The sequence below is a fragment of the Pan troglodytes genome, chromosome 16, assembly GCF_028858775.2.
Source record: "Pan troglodytes isolate AG18354 chromosome 16, NHGRI_mPanTro3-v2.0_pri, whole genome shotgun sequence".
NCBI lineage: Eukaryota > Metazoa > Chordata > Mammalia > Primates > Hominidae > Pan > Pan troglodytes.
In genome coordinates, this window is record NC_072414.2 from 30,841,451 (window position 1) to 30,859,404 (window position 17,954).

General features: G+C 39.9%; 1 protein-coding gene and 1 long non-coding RNA gene across 2 annotated transcripts in view; both read right to left on the reverse strand.

Moving 5' to 3' along the window:
• Positions 1-17,954, reverse strand: part of LOC134808489 (uncharacterized) — a 722,781-nt gene that overhangs the window by 6,684 nt on the left and 698,143 nt on the right. The window lies entirely within an intron of this gene.
• Positions 1,448-16,848, reverse strand: LOC107968592 (uncharacterized). The gene is made up of 3 exons (XR_001709868.3): positions 16,735-16,848; positions 3,888-4,120; positions 1,448-2,819 (listed from the first exon to the last, which is right to left on the reverse strand). It is a non-coding gene; the product is annotated as an uncharacterized LOC107968592 (long non-coding RNA).

The window sequence follows — 17,954 nt, forward strand, 5'->3', positions numbered from 1 at the left end:
ATATCCACATATCCACTTCCATATCCTTGACATTGGTTATCAGTGTCTTCTTTCTTTGTTCTTATTCAATCCCCATGAAGACTGTCCATTTTGTAAGTATTTTTTTAAAAAAACCTCTTTTATATTTTCTATTTTATTACTTTCTACTATTATTTTCTTTTTGTACTTTTCCCTAAGTGGATGCTTACTGCCACATCAAACTTTATCTCTTTCCTCCCCCAATACGTGTATTTAAACCTATAAATTCCTCTTTAGTGCTGCTTTCGCTATATCCAACACATTTTGAAATTTAGTATTTTATATCATTTAGTTCTGTATTTTATAATTTATATTATGATATCTACTATGACCCAATATACATGATGCTTCTTCCCATTTAGGTTTTCACTTTTAATTTTTTTTGCCTTTCTACAATCGTCTCTATAAACTGTACACATCTTTTATTACTTGTAGTTCTAGTTACCTTAGAGTATTTGTCTTATCACAGATGTCATGTTTATGCCATTTTCTAATTGGTCATTGGCAATGAATAGTAAATACTGTTTCTTTTTTAATTTTTTAAATTGATTATTTTATTATGTTTTTTTAGATTATTTGCCATGACCAGATGTGATTCATACCAGGGATCCAAGCATGCTGTTGATTTTTTATATGTTGATTTATATTCAGCAAATTGGATGCATTTACTTATGACTTATACTTGTGTCTTAGACCCTTTGAGCAGCTCTAATAAAATACCATAAACTGGGTGGTTTACAAACAATAAACATTCATTCCTCCAAGCTCTGGAGGCTGGGAAGTTCAAGATCAAGGCCTCTGCAGATTTGGTAACTGACAAAGGCCCACTTCTTCATAGAAGAGGCATTACACTGTGTCAACTCCTAAAAGCCTCACCATCTAACACTATCACCTTTGGGGTTAAGATTTCAGCATATGAATTTTGGGGTCACATTAACATTCAGCTCATAACAACCTGTTTATAGTTGGTTCTTCATTGAATATCATGTCATCTGAGAATGGGACCAATCTTTTATATTTTTTTCCAAGTGTTCTATACACTTTTTATTTTATTTTATTACGGCTTATCTTCTAGACAATGGCAATAAGAGTGATGAAAATGGATCCTCTATCTTTTTTTCCTGAATGTAAGGGAAATTCTTCTAAAGTTTCACTGTGGTGCTTGTCTTCCATTCCATCTTCCTTCAAAAGTGTGTGGGTGTTAATGTGTGTATGTATACATGTATATGTGTTTTTATACTTCGGAGACTACAGAACTCAAAATGACCTTTCCCAGGCTGCCTCACATCCTGGATGTGATTTTTGGTTTGGACAATTAGATGTGCCTGCATGCAGATTTCCCTAAAGCTGTAGAAAAAGCAGAGAACTCAAAACCACATCCTGGTGCCAGCATAGATAAGAGATCTGATCTGAAGCCAGAGACTATGAAGGGTACATTAGCCTTGAGTACATTTATTGAAGCCACCTGTTCTTATCCTTCCCTAACCACATTCTGTCTTCCTAAGCTACCAGAACACAGGTATCACTCACAAGCAATTGTCAAAGTTTCCTCTTAGAAAAGCAAAGAATAAAGGGGAAAAAACCCAGCATGTCTTTTCTTTCTAATAAGTATTTTGTTGTCTAAATAATATATTTGCATTGCCTAAAAAATGAAATACAGATTAACAAAAAAGGAAATACAAACTACTCATAACTCTTCCTCCCAGAGGCAATACCCCCTCAAACTTTCATTCTTTTTCTGTGTATATATACCATAAATACGTATCTTGAGTCATCTTATTTTTATCAGTCCTGTGCAATGCAATTTTCAGGGTTTTATTGGTGAATAGTGTGTCTAATAGCAGATGCCACCCAAGTCCAACATGACTGCTCAGTAAAGTGTCTGTAAGGGAAAAAAGCTGTGTGCATCTAATTCTTTAGGACAGACTCCCAGCACTTCAGGCTGCTTAGGTGCTCTTTCAATCATTAATGTCTCAACTCGTTTACTGTCAAACTAAAACATTTACTAAGAGTGGCAAATAGAGATGGAGATACCTGCAGATAAATTATACATCAAGATTGTTCCATGGCTGAGCTGGGCACGGTAGCTCACACCTGTAATCCCAGCACTTTGGGAGGCCAAGGTGGGCAGATCACTTGAGGGCAGGAGTTCAAGATCAGCCTGGCCAACATGGCAAAACTTTACTAAAAATCCAAAAATTAGCCGGGTCTGATGGCACATGCCTGCAATCCCAGCTACTTGGGAGGCTGAGGTGGGAGGATTGTTTGAGCCTAGGAGGCAGAAGTTGCAGTGAGCTATGATCTCACCACTGCATTCCAGCCTGGGCAATAGAGGGAGTATTGTCTCAAAACAAAACAAAAAAGTCTGTCTCAAAAAAAAAGATTTTTCCAGGGTTGGACTTAGATATGAACCATAGAAAACAGTCCTTGTGTAATAACCAAAAGAAGATACGCATGCAGTGAAATTATCTCATAAAATGAGAGCCTAATGGAATAAGTTAGCACAGAAAAGGAAATATCAACAATAGGATGGGTCATTTCTTCCATGGAAATGAAAAGCATTTTTTTTCCTTATATTAGTTTGCATTTTGCCACCCCAGCTGCACAATGGGAGCCCTTAGAATTTTGTTTTCTTACACCAACAATCTCTCTACGAAAGCCTGATGAACTTTGGCTGCTGCTCTGGCCAAGTCTTCAAGGCAAACCATTTTGTTGACTTCTGATACTTGAGAGATGCCAGCAGATCAGGCTGAGTTGGCTCCCGGCGAGAATTCTGTCCAAGAATCTTGGGTCCCCTGTGACTTAAAAAAAAAGAAAAAAAAAAGTTTTCTGAGAAGAATTTGTTTACATTCTGTTAATCTGTTCATCATTTATGGTGGTGTTAAGGACATGAAGCTTACAGTAAACTGGATCAACAGTAAATTTTACTGGCACTTCTTAGTAATTATTATAAAAACTCTGTGTCTAACCTAGTCTATTTTTGTTCTCACTCATCTCCTACCTCCCATAAGGCATATGTTACAGAGATGCTCAGTAAACAATGAGCTCTGCATAGCAACTACTATCTTCCCAAGCCCAAATGCTCTGTTTCCACCTTTCTCTTTCTCATAAAGGGGGTGATTTTGCTCCCAGAATAATACGTGAAATTCTAGTTGTCTTCAAAGTCAAAGATATGTGGCCATTCCTTCCTGTGTTCAAAACAGAAGGGAAGGCCAAATTATTTTTCCTAAGTGTTAAGGTGAGTCTTAGCTTCTGGTTCACAGTTTGTTTCAGCAAGAGGAGCAGTTAATCAGTGACTTCTATTCGGAGATAAGAAAAGTTTTTCTTGAATATGACTCTTCTCTATGGCTTTGTCTACAACCCCTTTCTCTTATTTCCACTCCTAACCACTCCCTCCCCACTAATAGTTTTAAGTGGGGAGGGAGTGGTTAAGTTTAAAATAGCTCTGTGTTCTATAAGAGAAAGCTTACAGAACACAGAGTTTTTTTTAATTTAAATTTTAAGTTCTGGAGTACATGTGCAGGATGTGAAGGTTTGTTACCTAGGTAAATGTGTGCCGTGGTGGTTTGCTGCACCTGTCAACCCATTAGGTATTAAGCCCAGCATGCATTAGCTACTTTTTCTAATGCTCTCCCTCTTCCCACCCCACTACACCCCCTGAGAGGCCCCAGTGTGTGTTGTTCCCTTCCCTGTGTCCATGTGCAGAACACAGAGACATTTTTAATGTTACTCATAACTAAAGTTCATTTCAAGGAAACTAGAAATCTCTAGAAGAAAGGAGGTTGTTGTATAAAGTGTTTACCAAAAATAACTGGTTAAGAGCCAGATCAAACATGAGAAGGCAGAAAATGATAGCAATATACACCAACCTGCATCCAGAAAGCACACTCATGTCAACGGCCAGAGAAGAGAAATCTGCATCCATAGAATGTATTGGTCATGGTAGGCTCACTGATGTATTGCACAACCCAAGATTTAAAGCAGCAGAAGGTTATTTCTCACTCATGAAACTCTTGCGTATTTGATAGAGGCAATCCAGTGGCAATTCGGAAACCCAGGGACCTCTTCTACATCCATAGAATCTTCTCTATTCACTTGACGCCTGGGGAGAGAAGAGGGAGTTGCCTGTGGGAGGGTTTTATCAGTGGGGTCTGTTAGTGGTACACATTGCTTCTGCTAACCTTGCATTGGTTAAATATTTCATCACATGGCCACTTATAACTGCAAGGGAGGCTAGGGAATTTAGTTTACTTGCATGTCTAGGAGGAAAAGGAATTGGGTTTTGATGACACGTGGCAGGCAGCCTTTGCTGAGGATAAAGACACTTTTTGAGATAAACGTAGAAATGAAAGAATTCCAGTAAGCTCACTGTTCAAGCTGCTGTATCATTATTTCCTCTCTCCATTTCGCTTTTAGCCCTTGCATCTGAGTCTACACCTCAACCCAGGCCTCTAGCTAGCAGTGAATTTAATCTATCCCGGGGAGCTACATGCTCTTCATAGAGGGGGATTTTCCTTTACTGAGTCCTGATACGTCTTCTGGTGGATGTCACTGAGACACTTCACTGTCATACTTTGCTACTGGGGATAGAGAAGCAGCACAAGACTTGATTCCTGCTCTTAGTGAACTTGCGCTATTTCTTAGGCAAGTTAAGACCAATATGTACGAAGCAAGTAAAGAATAACCTGTCACTGTAGATGACCAAGGTTGGGGGACTTGATGGTCTGGATGGTGTGGGCCATTCATATCATGACACTGACAATGTGTCTCAACACTCTTCTGAAAGAATGTGGTGTTAGTCCTTTAAAGATATTCATATACTTTTCTTTGAAATATGCCCAGCCCCAGTCAAGCTCTTCACTATGTGTCAGTGAAATAATTGAGTGGGTCTTTTTTTTTTTTTTTAGACAGAGTCTTGCTCTTTCAGGCTGGAGTACAGTGGTGCAGTCTTGGCTCACTGCAACCTCTGCCTCCCAGGTTCGAGCGATTCTCCTGCCTCAGCCTCCTGAGTAGTTGGGACTACAGGCATGTGCCACCATGCCCAACTAATTTTTGTATTTTTTTGTAGAGATGGGGTTTCACCATGTTGACCAGGCTGGTCTTGAACTCCTGACCTCAAGTGATCTGCCTGCCTCGGCCTCTGAAAGTGCTGAGGTTACAGGCGTGAGCCACCACTTCTGGCTGAGTGGGCCATCTTAACCACTTTTTTCATTCTACTAAATAAAATAAATAGGTTAAACAATCTTGACTGTCTAGATTGTCATTCTTACAGCTAAGGAGACCCATCATTTCCTCCTCATAAAAAATATAAATTAGGCAAAAGTGATATCAGACTGGTGAAAACTAGGAGAGTTGGTTCAGCCCAATCCATTTATTTTATTTATTTTTATGATGATAACTAACTTTTATTGAGTATCCATTATAAATTGAGTGCTATATATTTTTTAGACCAATAAATTTAGTGTGTGTGTTTATGTGGTCTACACACACTTTAATACATATGCTTTTTTTTTGTCAGATAAAAGAGGAGAGAGCCCTATTCTATTCTGATATCCAAATTTCTAAGAACGCCTTGCTCTCACAAGAATTCTAAGATAAGTTTTAGGTGAAGAGGGAATCTAAAAATTGAAAAATATAAATGGAATGAGAAAATCTAAAAGACCACTGTTGCCATCTCCCTTCCACACCCTACTTGAGAAATCCTTCCCTGACTGAGAGTTGGGAAGGTGAGGCAAAGGCTGACTCTCACAAGTAGACAAGGACTGCCTCCACTGCTGTGGTCCCTGCACTGCTGAATATTTCCCAGGACACAGGCTTCCTCAGGTTTGCCATCACAAGCAGGTGACTAAAGAGAATTCTTTGGCTTTGCACAGGCCTGGCTAAAGCTCTGTTGTTGGAAACTCTCTGAGGAGCTCAGGCAGAAAACTTTTTTTATTATGATTTATGAGATCCCAAATGCCACCATTAGCACTAGATGATTAAATTAGGACATTTGTTTGGACTGCCCTGACAGGGTTATATACTACCCCAAGGGCCTCGGGTGAACATTGCATGCCATTGCCATCATCGCTTGGACGTCACCAGCAGGAAATATCAGAAGCCTCCCAAGACAGTCTGTCCTTCTGGGCTTTCCAGAGAGGCCCTGGCAGACAGGAGAGGTCGGCTTTGTCTGGACTGGTACCTGGCCTGGAAGTCTTCACCCCCTAAAACCCAGAGCTCCACCATGCTGGATGGGGGCCAGGTGAGTGCCTTGTGGTAGCACTATTAAGAATAGAGTGTCACCGCCTGTCAGATGCCCTGTGTCAAAGGTGACTGCAACTGCTGCCTCCTCATTGATCAGATTAACCAGGCACTCACTGGTGTTGAGTTGCAAATGTCTGGATTTTGCTTCCCCTGGCAGCAGCTCCAGGGATAGGAGAGAAAACAGCTTATAAATTCTTTAATGATTTTTGGAGCCAAAGGCAGCTTACAGACTGGATTTTCAAGTAATGTTATTTAAAAGGTTCCAAGGGACATGAAGGTAAATAGCTTGAAAAATAGGGGGAAAGTTATTTCTTTCCTCCTCTGAGAACATTACATAGATTGAATTAACCCCTAGTTAATTCCTCTTGTGATTATGAGACACAGAAGAGAGCATTGTGCTGGGGTGTCTGGATCCCATTTGGGCAGCCCCCGCCCTTTAGTCTCACTGAATGTTTCTCTTTTGAAGAAACATTTGGAAATCAGAATTTTAAAAGTTCTTTTTTTCCCCAGATCAATATATGTCCTTGCAGATATATAAATATCAGCTATTAAATATCTTTGGGGGATGTGTAAGGAAGTTTTATGACAAATGCACAATGAGTAATCTACCCTGAAGATGTTCAAAAGAAGCTGGGTATTAACACAAAAGGGTTGTTTCAGGAAAGGTGCAGGCACTAGGTGGAAGGGAGGATGAGAGGATTTACAGACCTTGCTGGTCCTAAAATTCTATTATTTTCTTTAGCCTATGTCAGTTTGAATATTTGAAAACTAATGCATTACCTTTTTAATGGATGTGGAAATAGATGCTAGGTAAAGCATTAATTTTGTTTCCTGTATTCCCCAGCAGAAGCCTGTTATTAAGATTGGGGCACTTTTCTATTGCTATAGTGCACCTAATCTATATCTCATGGGATAGTTCTTATTTCAAACCTGCAGACTCTCTGTACCGTAGGTCCACCTCTGTTTGACGCATGACCTGTTCTGATTTGAGATTTAGAGAATATTGACAATTTATTGATAGGGCAGGGAGATGTCAGTGATGAAAAGAGCAAGCCTTTATATGTAGAGGCCATGTAGGAAAGCCTAGATTTTCTAACATCTTGAATAATTTTGAGTTTCTTTGGCCTTCAAATATTTCAGTCCAAAGAACCCCTGTTCCTTCAGTGCCTTCTTTATATTTAAAAAAACAAAACAAAACCATCACACCAGAATGTATATGTACTGATCACTAGTTACCGTCACTTGCAAGTAATGCTCCCAAGCTTCGTATACACAAGGTGTAATCTCAGGTTGATTTCCATGGGTGCTGTGGGACCAGTCATAGTGCTTGGTTCTCATAGCTGCAGGGATGGAACTGGAATGAGCAGTGGGTCAAGGCCCTCTGCCTTGACTTCCTATTGTGGTCCTGCTGTCATGGGTGTTTTTTATGCTGCTGACCTCACCCTATTCCTAAGGAAATCATTGATTTCCCCACTTCCTTCTCTTTCTTTTTTTTTTTTTTTCTTTTTGCTATCTAAAAGCTGAGTTTCTAAATCTAACCTTTGAAATGGCGCTCAATGGTGAAACCCTTAAAAAACAAAGACTTGTCTTTCCCCTTGTCTCCTCAGTAAACATCTCTCCTTTGCAAGCAATTTGATGTAGAAAGTAAAATGCTGAGTTCATGGATGAGAAGGCTGAGCCAGCTATCATAAAGGAAAATCCATTTTTGAAACAAATATTTAGTTCACATTTATTAGAGTGTAATTTCAATGAAGTTGGGGATCTTTGTGTATTTTGCTCACTGACGTATCCTAAGTGTCTTAAACAGTCAGTGCCCAACCAGTATATGTTGTGTGACACTGTTGTATACCAGGCTGTGTCTTTAGAAAACATGCTGTCTTATATAGGAGGCACCAGGGGTGTGTGTATATGTGTGTGTGCGTATGCGGTGGGGGTACCTTGTTAAAAGGATTTTATAGAGATAAGTTTACAATGCACTTGTAACATAGAGGGGGCATGATTGTCTGCCTTGTGAGGGTTGTGGCAGCTTCAGAGAGTAGGTGATATTGGCACTGTGTTAAAGGACAGGTACCTTTGCAGGGAGCTGGGACATCACAGGCAGAGGGGACAACATGAATAGAAACAGGGAGGCATGTGACTGTACATGGTGTTTGGATATGGGCTAACTACAATTTGGGCTTCCCTAGTTTTCCTTTATACAATTTGTCCACAACTTCCTGCCTTTGTCATTCACTCATTTATTCATTCATTCTTTCATCCATACTAAAGTTAACAGGCATTCCTTTTTTTTTTCAGTCAGGGTCTCACCCTGTTGCCCAGGCTGGAGTGCAGTGGAGCAATCTCGGCTCACTGCAACCTCTACCTCCTGGGTTCAAGCAATTCTCCTGCCTCAGCCTTCCAACTAGCTGGGATTACAGCCACCCACCACCACACCTGGCTAATTTTTGTATTTTTAGTAGAGGTGGGGTTTCACCATGTTGGCAAGGCTGGTCTTGAACTCCTTGACCTCAAGTGATCCACGCACCTCGGCCTCACAGAGTGCTGGGATTACAGGCATAAGCCACAATGCCCAATTTCAACAGGCATTTCTTGAGTATCAACCAGGTGTTAGAAATAATTCTAATTCCAAAAACTATTTTAAAATTCATATGGATTCAAAAAAGATCCCCAATAGCCAAGACAATCCTAAGCAAAAAGAACAAAGCTGGAGGCATCATTCTACCTAACTTCAAACTATACTATAAGGCTACAGTAATCCAAACAACATGGTATTAGTACAAAAACAGACACATATACCAATGGAACAGAATAGAGGACTCAGAAATAAGACCACACATCTACAACCATCTGTGATCTTTGAGAAACCTGATGAAAACAAGTAATGGGGAAAGGATTCCCTATTTAATAAATGGTGCTGGTAGAACTGGCTAGCCATATGCAGAAAATTGAAAATTGATCCCTTCCTTACACCATATACAAAAATTATACAAAAATTAACTCGAGATGGATTAAAGACTTAAATGTTAAACCCCAAACTCTAACCACCACCCCTCAGAAGAAAATCTAGGTAATACTATTCAAGACATAGCCAGGGGCAAAGATTTCATGACAAAAATGTCAAAAGCAATTGCAAAAAAGCAAAAATTGACAAATGGGATCTAATTAAACTAAAGAGCTTCTGGACAGCAAAAGAAACTATCAGCGCAAACGAACAACCTACAGAATGGAGAAAATTTTTGCAATCTATTCATCTGACAAAGATCTAATATCCAGAATCTACAAGGAACTTAAATTTACAAGATAAAAAAGCAAACAACCCCATTAAAATGTGGGCAAAGGACATGAACAGACACTTCTCAATAGAAGACATTTAGGTGGCCAACAAACATAAAAAAAAGCTCAACATCACTGATCATTAAAGAAATGCAAATCAAAACCACAATAAGATAACATCTCATGCCAGTCAGAATGGTGATTATTAAAAAGTCGAGAAACAACAGATGCTGGCGAGGCTGCAAAGAAATAGGAACGCTTTTACGCTGTTGGTGGGAATGTGAATTAGTTCAACCATTGTGGAAGACAGTGTGGTGATTCCTCAAAGACCTAGAACCAGAAATACCAGTTGACCCAGCAATCCCAATACTGGGTAGGTGCCCAAAGGAATAGAAATCATTCTATTATAAAGATACATGCGTGACATGCATATGTTCATTGCAGCTCTATTCACAATAGCAAACATGGAATCAACCCAAATTCCCATCAATGACAGACTGTAAAAAGAAAATGTGGTACATTCTCACTGTGAAATACTATGCAGCCATAAAAAGGAAAAAGATCATGTCCTTTGCAGGGACATGGATGGAGCTGGACATGTTAGTTTGCTGAGGATAATGGCTTCCAGAACATTAACACAGGACAGAAAACCAATCACCACGTGTTCTCGCTTATAAGTGGAAGCTGAACACTGTGAACACATAGACACAGGGAGAGGAACAACATACACTGGGCCTGTTGGGGGTGGGGGGCAGGGGGAGGGAGAGCATCAGCAAAAATAACTAATGCATGCTGGGCTTAATACCTACGTGATGGGTTGATAGGTACAGCAAATCACCACAGCACATGTTTACCCATGTAACAAACCTGCACATCCTGCACATGTTACTTGGAATTTAAAATAATAAGAAGAAATAATGTAATTCCTGAGAACATAGCAATGAGTGAGTGAAACAAAGTCCCAGCTTCCATGGGGCTTACATCCTAGTGAGAAGAGACAAACAACAAGTGAGGGATTATAAAAGGAATAAAAAATAAGACAGGATAAGGGGATATAGTCTAATTGGGGAGTGATTTTAATCAGCGTAGTCAGGAAAGGCTATATGTGATGAAGACATTTCCATAGAAACATGAATACAGTGAGAAAGTGAACTTTGTAGTTTTCTTTTAAATCATTGTAGATGCATTCCTGTCAGCCTTGGAGAAGTACGAAATGAAAGGGGGTCCTAGTTGACTGATGTGGTCATTTCTAGAAAAGAGACACCCTGGGACTATAGACCCAAACTGCAAACTGAACGGACTCACTGAACTCCGTTAATATGACTGCTCTATCTAGGGGCCAATGGCTCAGTGCTGGGAACTGGACTGGGCTGAAGAGGAGATACACAAACAACTCTGGACAGGTGGAAGGAATCTGCTTCTTTGGTTCTCAAAGGAAAATAAACCCTCATTTTGTAGGAGAGGCTGCTGCTGAAGTTGCTGGAGAATATCAACTGCTGAAAGACATCCAAAGTAGATTTTAAATGTTCTTTGGGGACAGAGTTACAAGAGCTTTCTATGAACATACTTTGGGTGGAGTGATCAGGCATGTCAGTTTGCCTCAGCCTGATCTGTAATAAGAATAAAAAAGACTTTGATGGTTGTATTGCAGGTATTTATAGATTTTTAAAAATGTTTCTTCTTGTTGCTGGTGAAGTATGCTGTAAAGGGAGCCCCATTAAACAGAGTCAGTGCTTTAGCTGGTGTAGAAGCCTGTTGCATATTAAATGTTTTATAGCTGAACTTTATTACACTCAAACTTCACAGAGACATTTATGAACCTTATTGCATTCTGATGTGAAATGAGCCCAGAAAGGTATTTCTGACTTTATGGGAATGGAATTTTTCATTGTATGGAACATTCGAAAAGCTGCTGAATGCCAGAGTTCAAAGTGATTTTGCAAATGTCAATTCCTTTAATAATCTTTGAGACCTTAAGAAATTGCTGATGACTTCTACGTCTTGCATCTAACTTCTTTTTCTTTTGCTTCAGTTTTGGAAAACATGTACAGTTGCCTCAGTAAGAGGAATGTGTGGAGTTTGTGGTTTATGCTGTATTCATGCCATGGTAAGAAGAGAGACCCTGTTTATTGCTAGAGGAGACATATAAGGAAAATAAAAGGGGGAAAATATCATTTAATAGATAAACAGCCATGCCCAACTTGACATTTTTCTAACCCCTTCAAGGACACACATTCCTGAAGGTCTGTGAGTCAGTACTTAGAATACATTTGGAAGATTAACCATTAACTTGCCTTAGGGAATTTTCTGCTATGCTGACCCATGGAAACTTAGGCCTTTCCAATTCTCATTCATTCATAATTAATTTATTCCACACTTACTGAATTCTTTGTATCAGACACTGTTCTAGGTTCAGATGATAATCAGAGGAAAGCCACAATGCTCAAAGAGTTTATGGTCCAGTCCTGATGATTAAGCAAAGAAATAGGCAAAACAGTTTTCTGATTACAGATGAGAAAGATCCAACTTAGTCACAGTGTGAGAGTTGGGAGAATTCAGGCAGAACATCAGGAAATTCTGGGAGGAAGCAGCCCCTGAATTGGGTCTTCAGGGATGAGTAAGATTTAGGCAGAAGACGTTAACATTGTTACATGTGCACAGTGCTAAGATAGGCAGTGGGAAAGATATATACACGTTCTGAGATCAGGGAGGAGCATGCTTATTAAATAATCATTTAGAAAAAGTGGGACTCAAAATGAGGACCTGCTTCCCATTGGGATCAGTTGTGCAAAGCTCAGGTCTTAAGTATATAATAGTCCCATTATCTCACTCTGTTTATTTCTATTGTAATAGTCTTAATATTTACTTTGTACCAATGGTTTATACACTGTTTTCATGTGTATTAAACTATTTAATCTTCATAACAACCTGGTGAGATTGGTATTATAATTACTTTGTAGATGAAGAAATGAATATAAAGAGACATCAAGTGACTGTCCAAGGTCACATAGCCTAAATGTAGCTTTATTGAGCTTCTAAATAGTTATTGATTGACTTGATATATATTCATTCAACACTGTAAGTATGTATCTGTGTATTTACTCAATGCACATTTATGGGGCACATACTGTATGCCAGGCAGGCACTGTTCCAGGTTCTGGAGATACCACAGTGAACAAAGATAATTTCAGATTATGATCAATGCTGTAAAAATAGACAGTCTTAGCGTGACTGGAGGCAGGAATCACATTTTAGATAATTGCTTTTATTTTCTTGGCTCTCCAATGTTTATCTAGGGTTTCTTTCTGGGTTTTTATCTAATGTATGGTATTCAGTGGAAATCTGCCAAGTGCTCCCATGAATAAATCACCATCTGAGATTCTTCTGCTATTTCCATCAATGTATAAGAAACAATAAGAGCTCCCATTTGTTGAGAGACCTGCATGTGCCAGCCTCTTCGATGGATATTTTTTTTATTCGTCTCATTTATGGGGTGCTGGTAGAGTCTATCAAAGCCCCAGGATTGTTTCTCAGCTGATCTTTTATTACTTGGAGTGTGCATTGACCACCTTCTTCCTCCCAGAGGCAGGGGACAAATCCCAGGATAACTCTCTGTTCCAGCTTCTTAGATGTCCTGCTAATAGCTATCCCTGCTGACAGCAACCAGCAAAGGCGGCTGCCCTACAAAAACATCCTTTCAAAGTATTTTTCTCTGTAGAGCTTTTTTTTTTTTTTTTTCCAAACCTTAAATGTTGGCGAGAATGCCTCACTATTTATTATTAAAAACATGTCTGGGGATGATGATAGTGTGTTCGTATGTTCAACAACCAAAGCTAACCACAAGTAGGTAGTCATACAGGTTACTCTCCAAGCATGTCATAAGGCCTCACTGATCCCAAAATATTATCAGCACCATCAGCCTGTAATCACACTGCCTTCCTCTCTGCCATGCCTGACTCTTTAATATTAGAGTAAAAGTCCAAACATAGAGCTTTGGACAGGGCCCTAGAGGAGTATCATGGCCCCAAGAGGGAAGGAGGCCTCCCTGCTCCATCACAGCAATCTGGACGTCTTCATCAGTTAGTGGATTATTACTTGGAAATCTAAAAGAACTGGGCTTAGATGGATTAAAGATGGGCAAATAAACCATTCCAGGATGAATTCAACAGTTGCAGTCCTGGAGGAGGTGCCAGTGTAAGAGCACTGGGCCAGGAGGGGAACCTGGATGGTAACAATTCCCTCCTGCTCATCCTCTTTGTTCCTTTTTATGTAGAGTTAGCCTTTGAGACTCCGACAGCATCATGGCTTTGAAGAACATGACACTGCCCCCTGCACATAGAGCCTCTTCCATTTACTCCCTCTTGGGCTTTGGGCAAGCCACTTAAGCTTTTTGAGCCTGTTTCTCCATCTTTAAAATGGAATTAAAATATTTACTTTTTATTTGAGATTGAAAGCCTCTCAATCTTTTTTGAGACTGAAATAATAGATGATGTCTTAGCCTCTTTAAAGAGATGTGTGTAAGTCTGCTTCACCACAGGCAATTGCTGCACGGAAGCTCAGCAATGTGTGGTATTATGGAAATGCTTCAGAAGCAATCCTTCTGGTTCTCAAGGATTCACAAATAAGACTCAACAGAGTACCTCTGCTTTGTTTGCAACAACAGCCTGACTTGAAGTGATCCACTGACTTGAAGTATTTATACTTCTCCAAACAAGGGATGTGATTTGGTTTTTGCCTATTTGATATGAAACATGCTGGGATGGCAGCATTTGAGCCAGTTTTGAGTTGGGGGCCTTTCTAATACATTTATGGCATATATAGGCCTAGATAGGATTACTTTGGTTTATGCCATGATTCCTGTTTCAATCAGCAATAGCAGGAATGATTCCACCCAAAGTCTAAGTTTGAGCCACTTTTTCTTGGGACTGTTACCATGATAGGTATTGAGAGGCTAAAAGATGTGTTAGTGGATACAGTAGGGGCATCACAGAGCATAGCTACATATATATGTAGACAAGCTCTACAAAACTGAAGCTTAATTAATGGCCTAAAGTCTAAACTGTGGGGTGTTAAGGAATATCAGCCACTCTAGAGCAATGTGGTAGGCAGCCAGAATCTCAAAAGGCCCCAGTGTGGCCACATCAGTTCGGGATACTCACATATGCCTAGAGAAGAGAGCACTGCTTTGAAGCATCAAGTCACAGTTCCATGCGGACAACACCATGGGCAAGGTCTTTTTGACTCTGAAGGATCGTTGTCATTTATATACAATGCATGCATATGATTACACATACTAATGAGAAGAGAGGGACAGCAGCTGAGTGTCCCAAGTGTTTATCATGGTTAAATTGTTTATTTGATGTCACTTAAAATAACTGGCTTCTAGACATAAATAGCTCAGATGAAGATATAAGACCTGATAGCTGTTTTGGCTCTTTCCCCAAGTGATAAAGTTCATAGTGAAATGGCTCCAGTTGACTTTTTAGAGAAATACATAGCTGCATTTGTGAAAAACACGAAGTTAACTGCAGAGCCTCTCAATTTATTTCTCTTACATCTTTAGAAAAAGGAACCTCACAAGTTGTAAAACTGTGGGAAAAAAAATATCCTTTTTTGAGTGATGTGGGATGGGATAAGATCTGGATCCTATGTCCCAGTAGTAAGGAAGCCAAGTTTTAGGACAACTTTAATTTTGTTGTGAGTGTTGTGTTTGGGTTCTTTTTCTCATGGCTATGGCTGTGTCTTTTGAAGAGAAAACCCATGAGGACTGGCCAGTGATCCAAAGAATCACATGTGTTGCCAGCTTCTTTTGTAGCAGCCTCCCAGCCTTTGCTATTTTCCAAGTGGCTAATCCCACTGATTTTAATGACCTCTCCCTTCCCCCAAATCAGTTTAACTTGAAAGAGCTCTTCAATAATGCTTGACAAATCAGAGATTTGGTGAAAAATCTGCGATTGTCAGAAATTGACTTTATCATGGAAAATTCTTATTGACAATCTTCTGGGGGTACATGATCCAAGAGGCAGTGCAGTTTTCTATCACCTCTGATATGAAGCAGCAAGAAGAGATTTGCTATTTCTGGCTCCTAAGTTCATAAGCTATTCCAAGGATTTTCTGCTTATCCTTCTCTTGAAATGATATGAGTACTGTCCTTGGCTCATGAATCCATCCCATTGCTATGTGGTATAGCTTTCTTGGTGACTTAGAAAAATAAGTCATAAGAACACTTCTAGAATAAATCATCTCGGTTTTGTCTTTCCCTGAAGACAGTCAACACTGGTCTATTCTAACAGGCTAGTAGTATGTTGGTAAAAAAAAACTTGAACCTGTATTAGTCCATTCTCATGCTGCTAAGAAGAAATACCTGAGGCTGGGTAATTTATAAAGAAAAGAGGTGTAATTGACTCAGTTCTGCATGGCTGGGGAGGCCTCAGGAAACTTAAAATCATGGCAGAAGGCACCTCTTTGTGGCGCAGCAGGAGAGAGAATGAGTGCCAAGAGAAGGAAGACCCTTATAAAACCATCAGATCTTGTGAGAACTCACTGTCTCAAGAACATCATGGGGGAAACTGGCCCCAGGATTCAATTATCTCCACATGGTCCCACCCTTGACATGTGGGGATTATTACAATTCAAGGTGAGATTTGGGTGGGGACGCACAGCCAAACTGTGTCAGTATCTGAAATTAGATAGCCCTGCATTTGAATTCAAGATCCCCACATATTAACTGTGTGAATGTGGGCAAGTTTCTTCAACATCCTAAGCCTCATTTTTTGACATTTGAAAAATAGTACCTCCTTCATAGGGTTGTTGTAGCATTTACAAGCATTTAATTAATGGGAATTAATTATCACATAAGAATATATTTAAAACAGAGCACTCCAAGCAATCATGCTTTGAAAATTAAGAAGATGAGTTATTATATTTAAGGTGTAATCCTGGGTCCTCTGAATCAAAAGATTGAAACATGACCTTGGATTGGGAGTAAAAATAAAGAAGTGATTGAATTTTTTTCTTTTGGACAAAAATGAATATTTTGCAGTTGAAAAAATATTTCATTAACTAGATTGAAACTTCTCACAGTCAATGTGAGCCAGCTCAGCTGAATATCTGTTATTTGGGGCTGGACAGTGAGGGATGCCATACAAAGCTCTTCTGTGTCCAGGCTAAGTAACAGCCATATGATACTCCCAGACATACCTTTTCAAGCCACGTGACACATTGCCATGCCAAGCACAGAGAGTCTGTATATTTCTCTTTCCTGTTATTACACATTCCATGCTGATTTCAATGTAGAATGAGCATTTGAATAACCTGTGTGTTGAAAATTGAACCCAGTGAGACAAACTCTTAAGGACTCGCTTTTAATAACAGAATGAGATGAGAGAGAAGGCAGGCCTATGCATTTCCCTTTGCTCTAACTAGCAGTCCCAGAAACAAATACTGAGTGCCCATTGTCAATGACAATGTGCCTTGCAAAGAAGGCACAGCTATCCCAAGAACAAGTAACTGTGTCTATAGGTAATAAGCAAATGGACTCTTGAATATATATTCGGAGTGCAAATTTGGAACACACATGAAGAGCTAGCGAAGACAATTTGGTTGTGTTGAGGTTAGTAGTGTGAAAGAATCTACTGCTTTACAGCTTTTGATTCTGTAATGCAGGCTTTGCAAGTGAAGTAGAATGTTATTTGGACTTTTTTTTTTTTTTTTTTTTTTTTTTTTTTTAGATGGAGTCTTGCCCTGTTGCCTAGGCTGGAGTGCAGTGGAGCAATCTCGGCTCACTGCAACCTCCACCTCCCAGGTTCAAACGATTCTCCTGCCTCAGCCTCCCAAGTAGTTGGGATTACAGGCGCCTGCCAGCAAGCCCAGCTAATTTTTTTTTCTTTTGTATTTTTAGTAGAGATGGGGGTTTCACCATGTTGGCCAGGCTGGTCTCGAACTCCTGACCTCATGATCTGCCCACCTCGGCCTCCCAAAGTGTTGGGATTACAGGCATGAGCCACTGCACCTGGCCTATTTGGACCTTTAAGAGTGGGATCATCATGATTTGGTGGTGCAGCAAGGAGACAAATTATATCCTTTGGAGGTGCTGGCAGAATGAAATACCTTACAAGGCAGCACCTTGAAGCTGGCAGAGAAGTGAAAAGAATCCATGCAGGTGATGACACAGGCAGTCCTGGGAGTGAAAGGTGGAGGTGGCATGGAGGGGTAGAAGCGGGTGGAGGATGGAGAGGCAGGGCTTCATCGTATGAATAAAGAGCCACAGAGGTGACAGCAGGAAATAACGATGTGCACATGAAGTGTGCAACATGTGGAATCTGAGGGAGAAAGGACAGAGCATGAGAGGGGTTTCAATGAAGGTGAGGAAGGATCTCTACAGTACTTCCCTGGTATCAAATTTCTTATTTCATTGAATA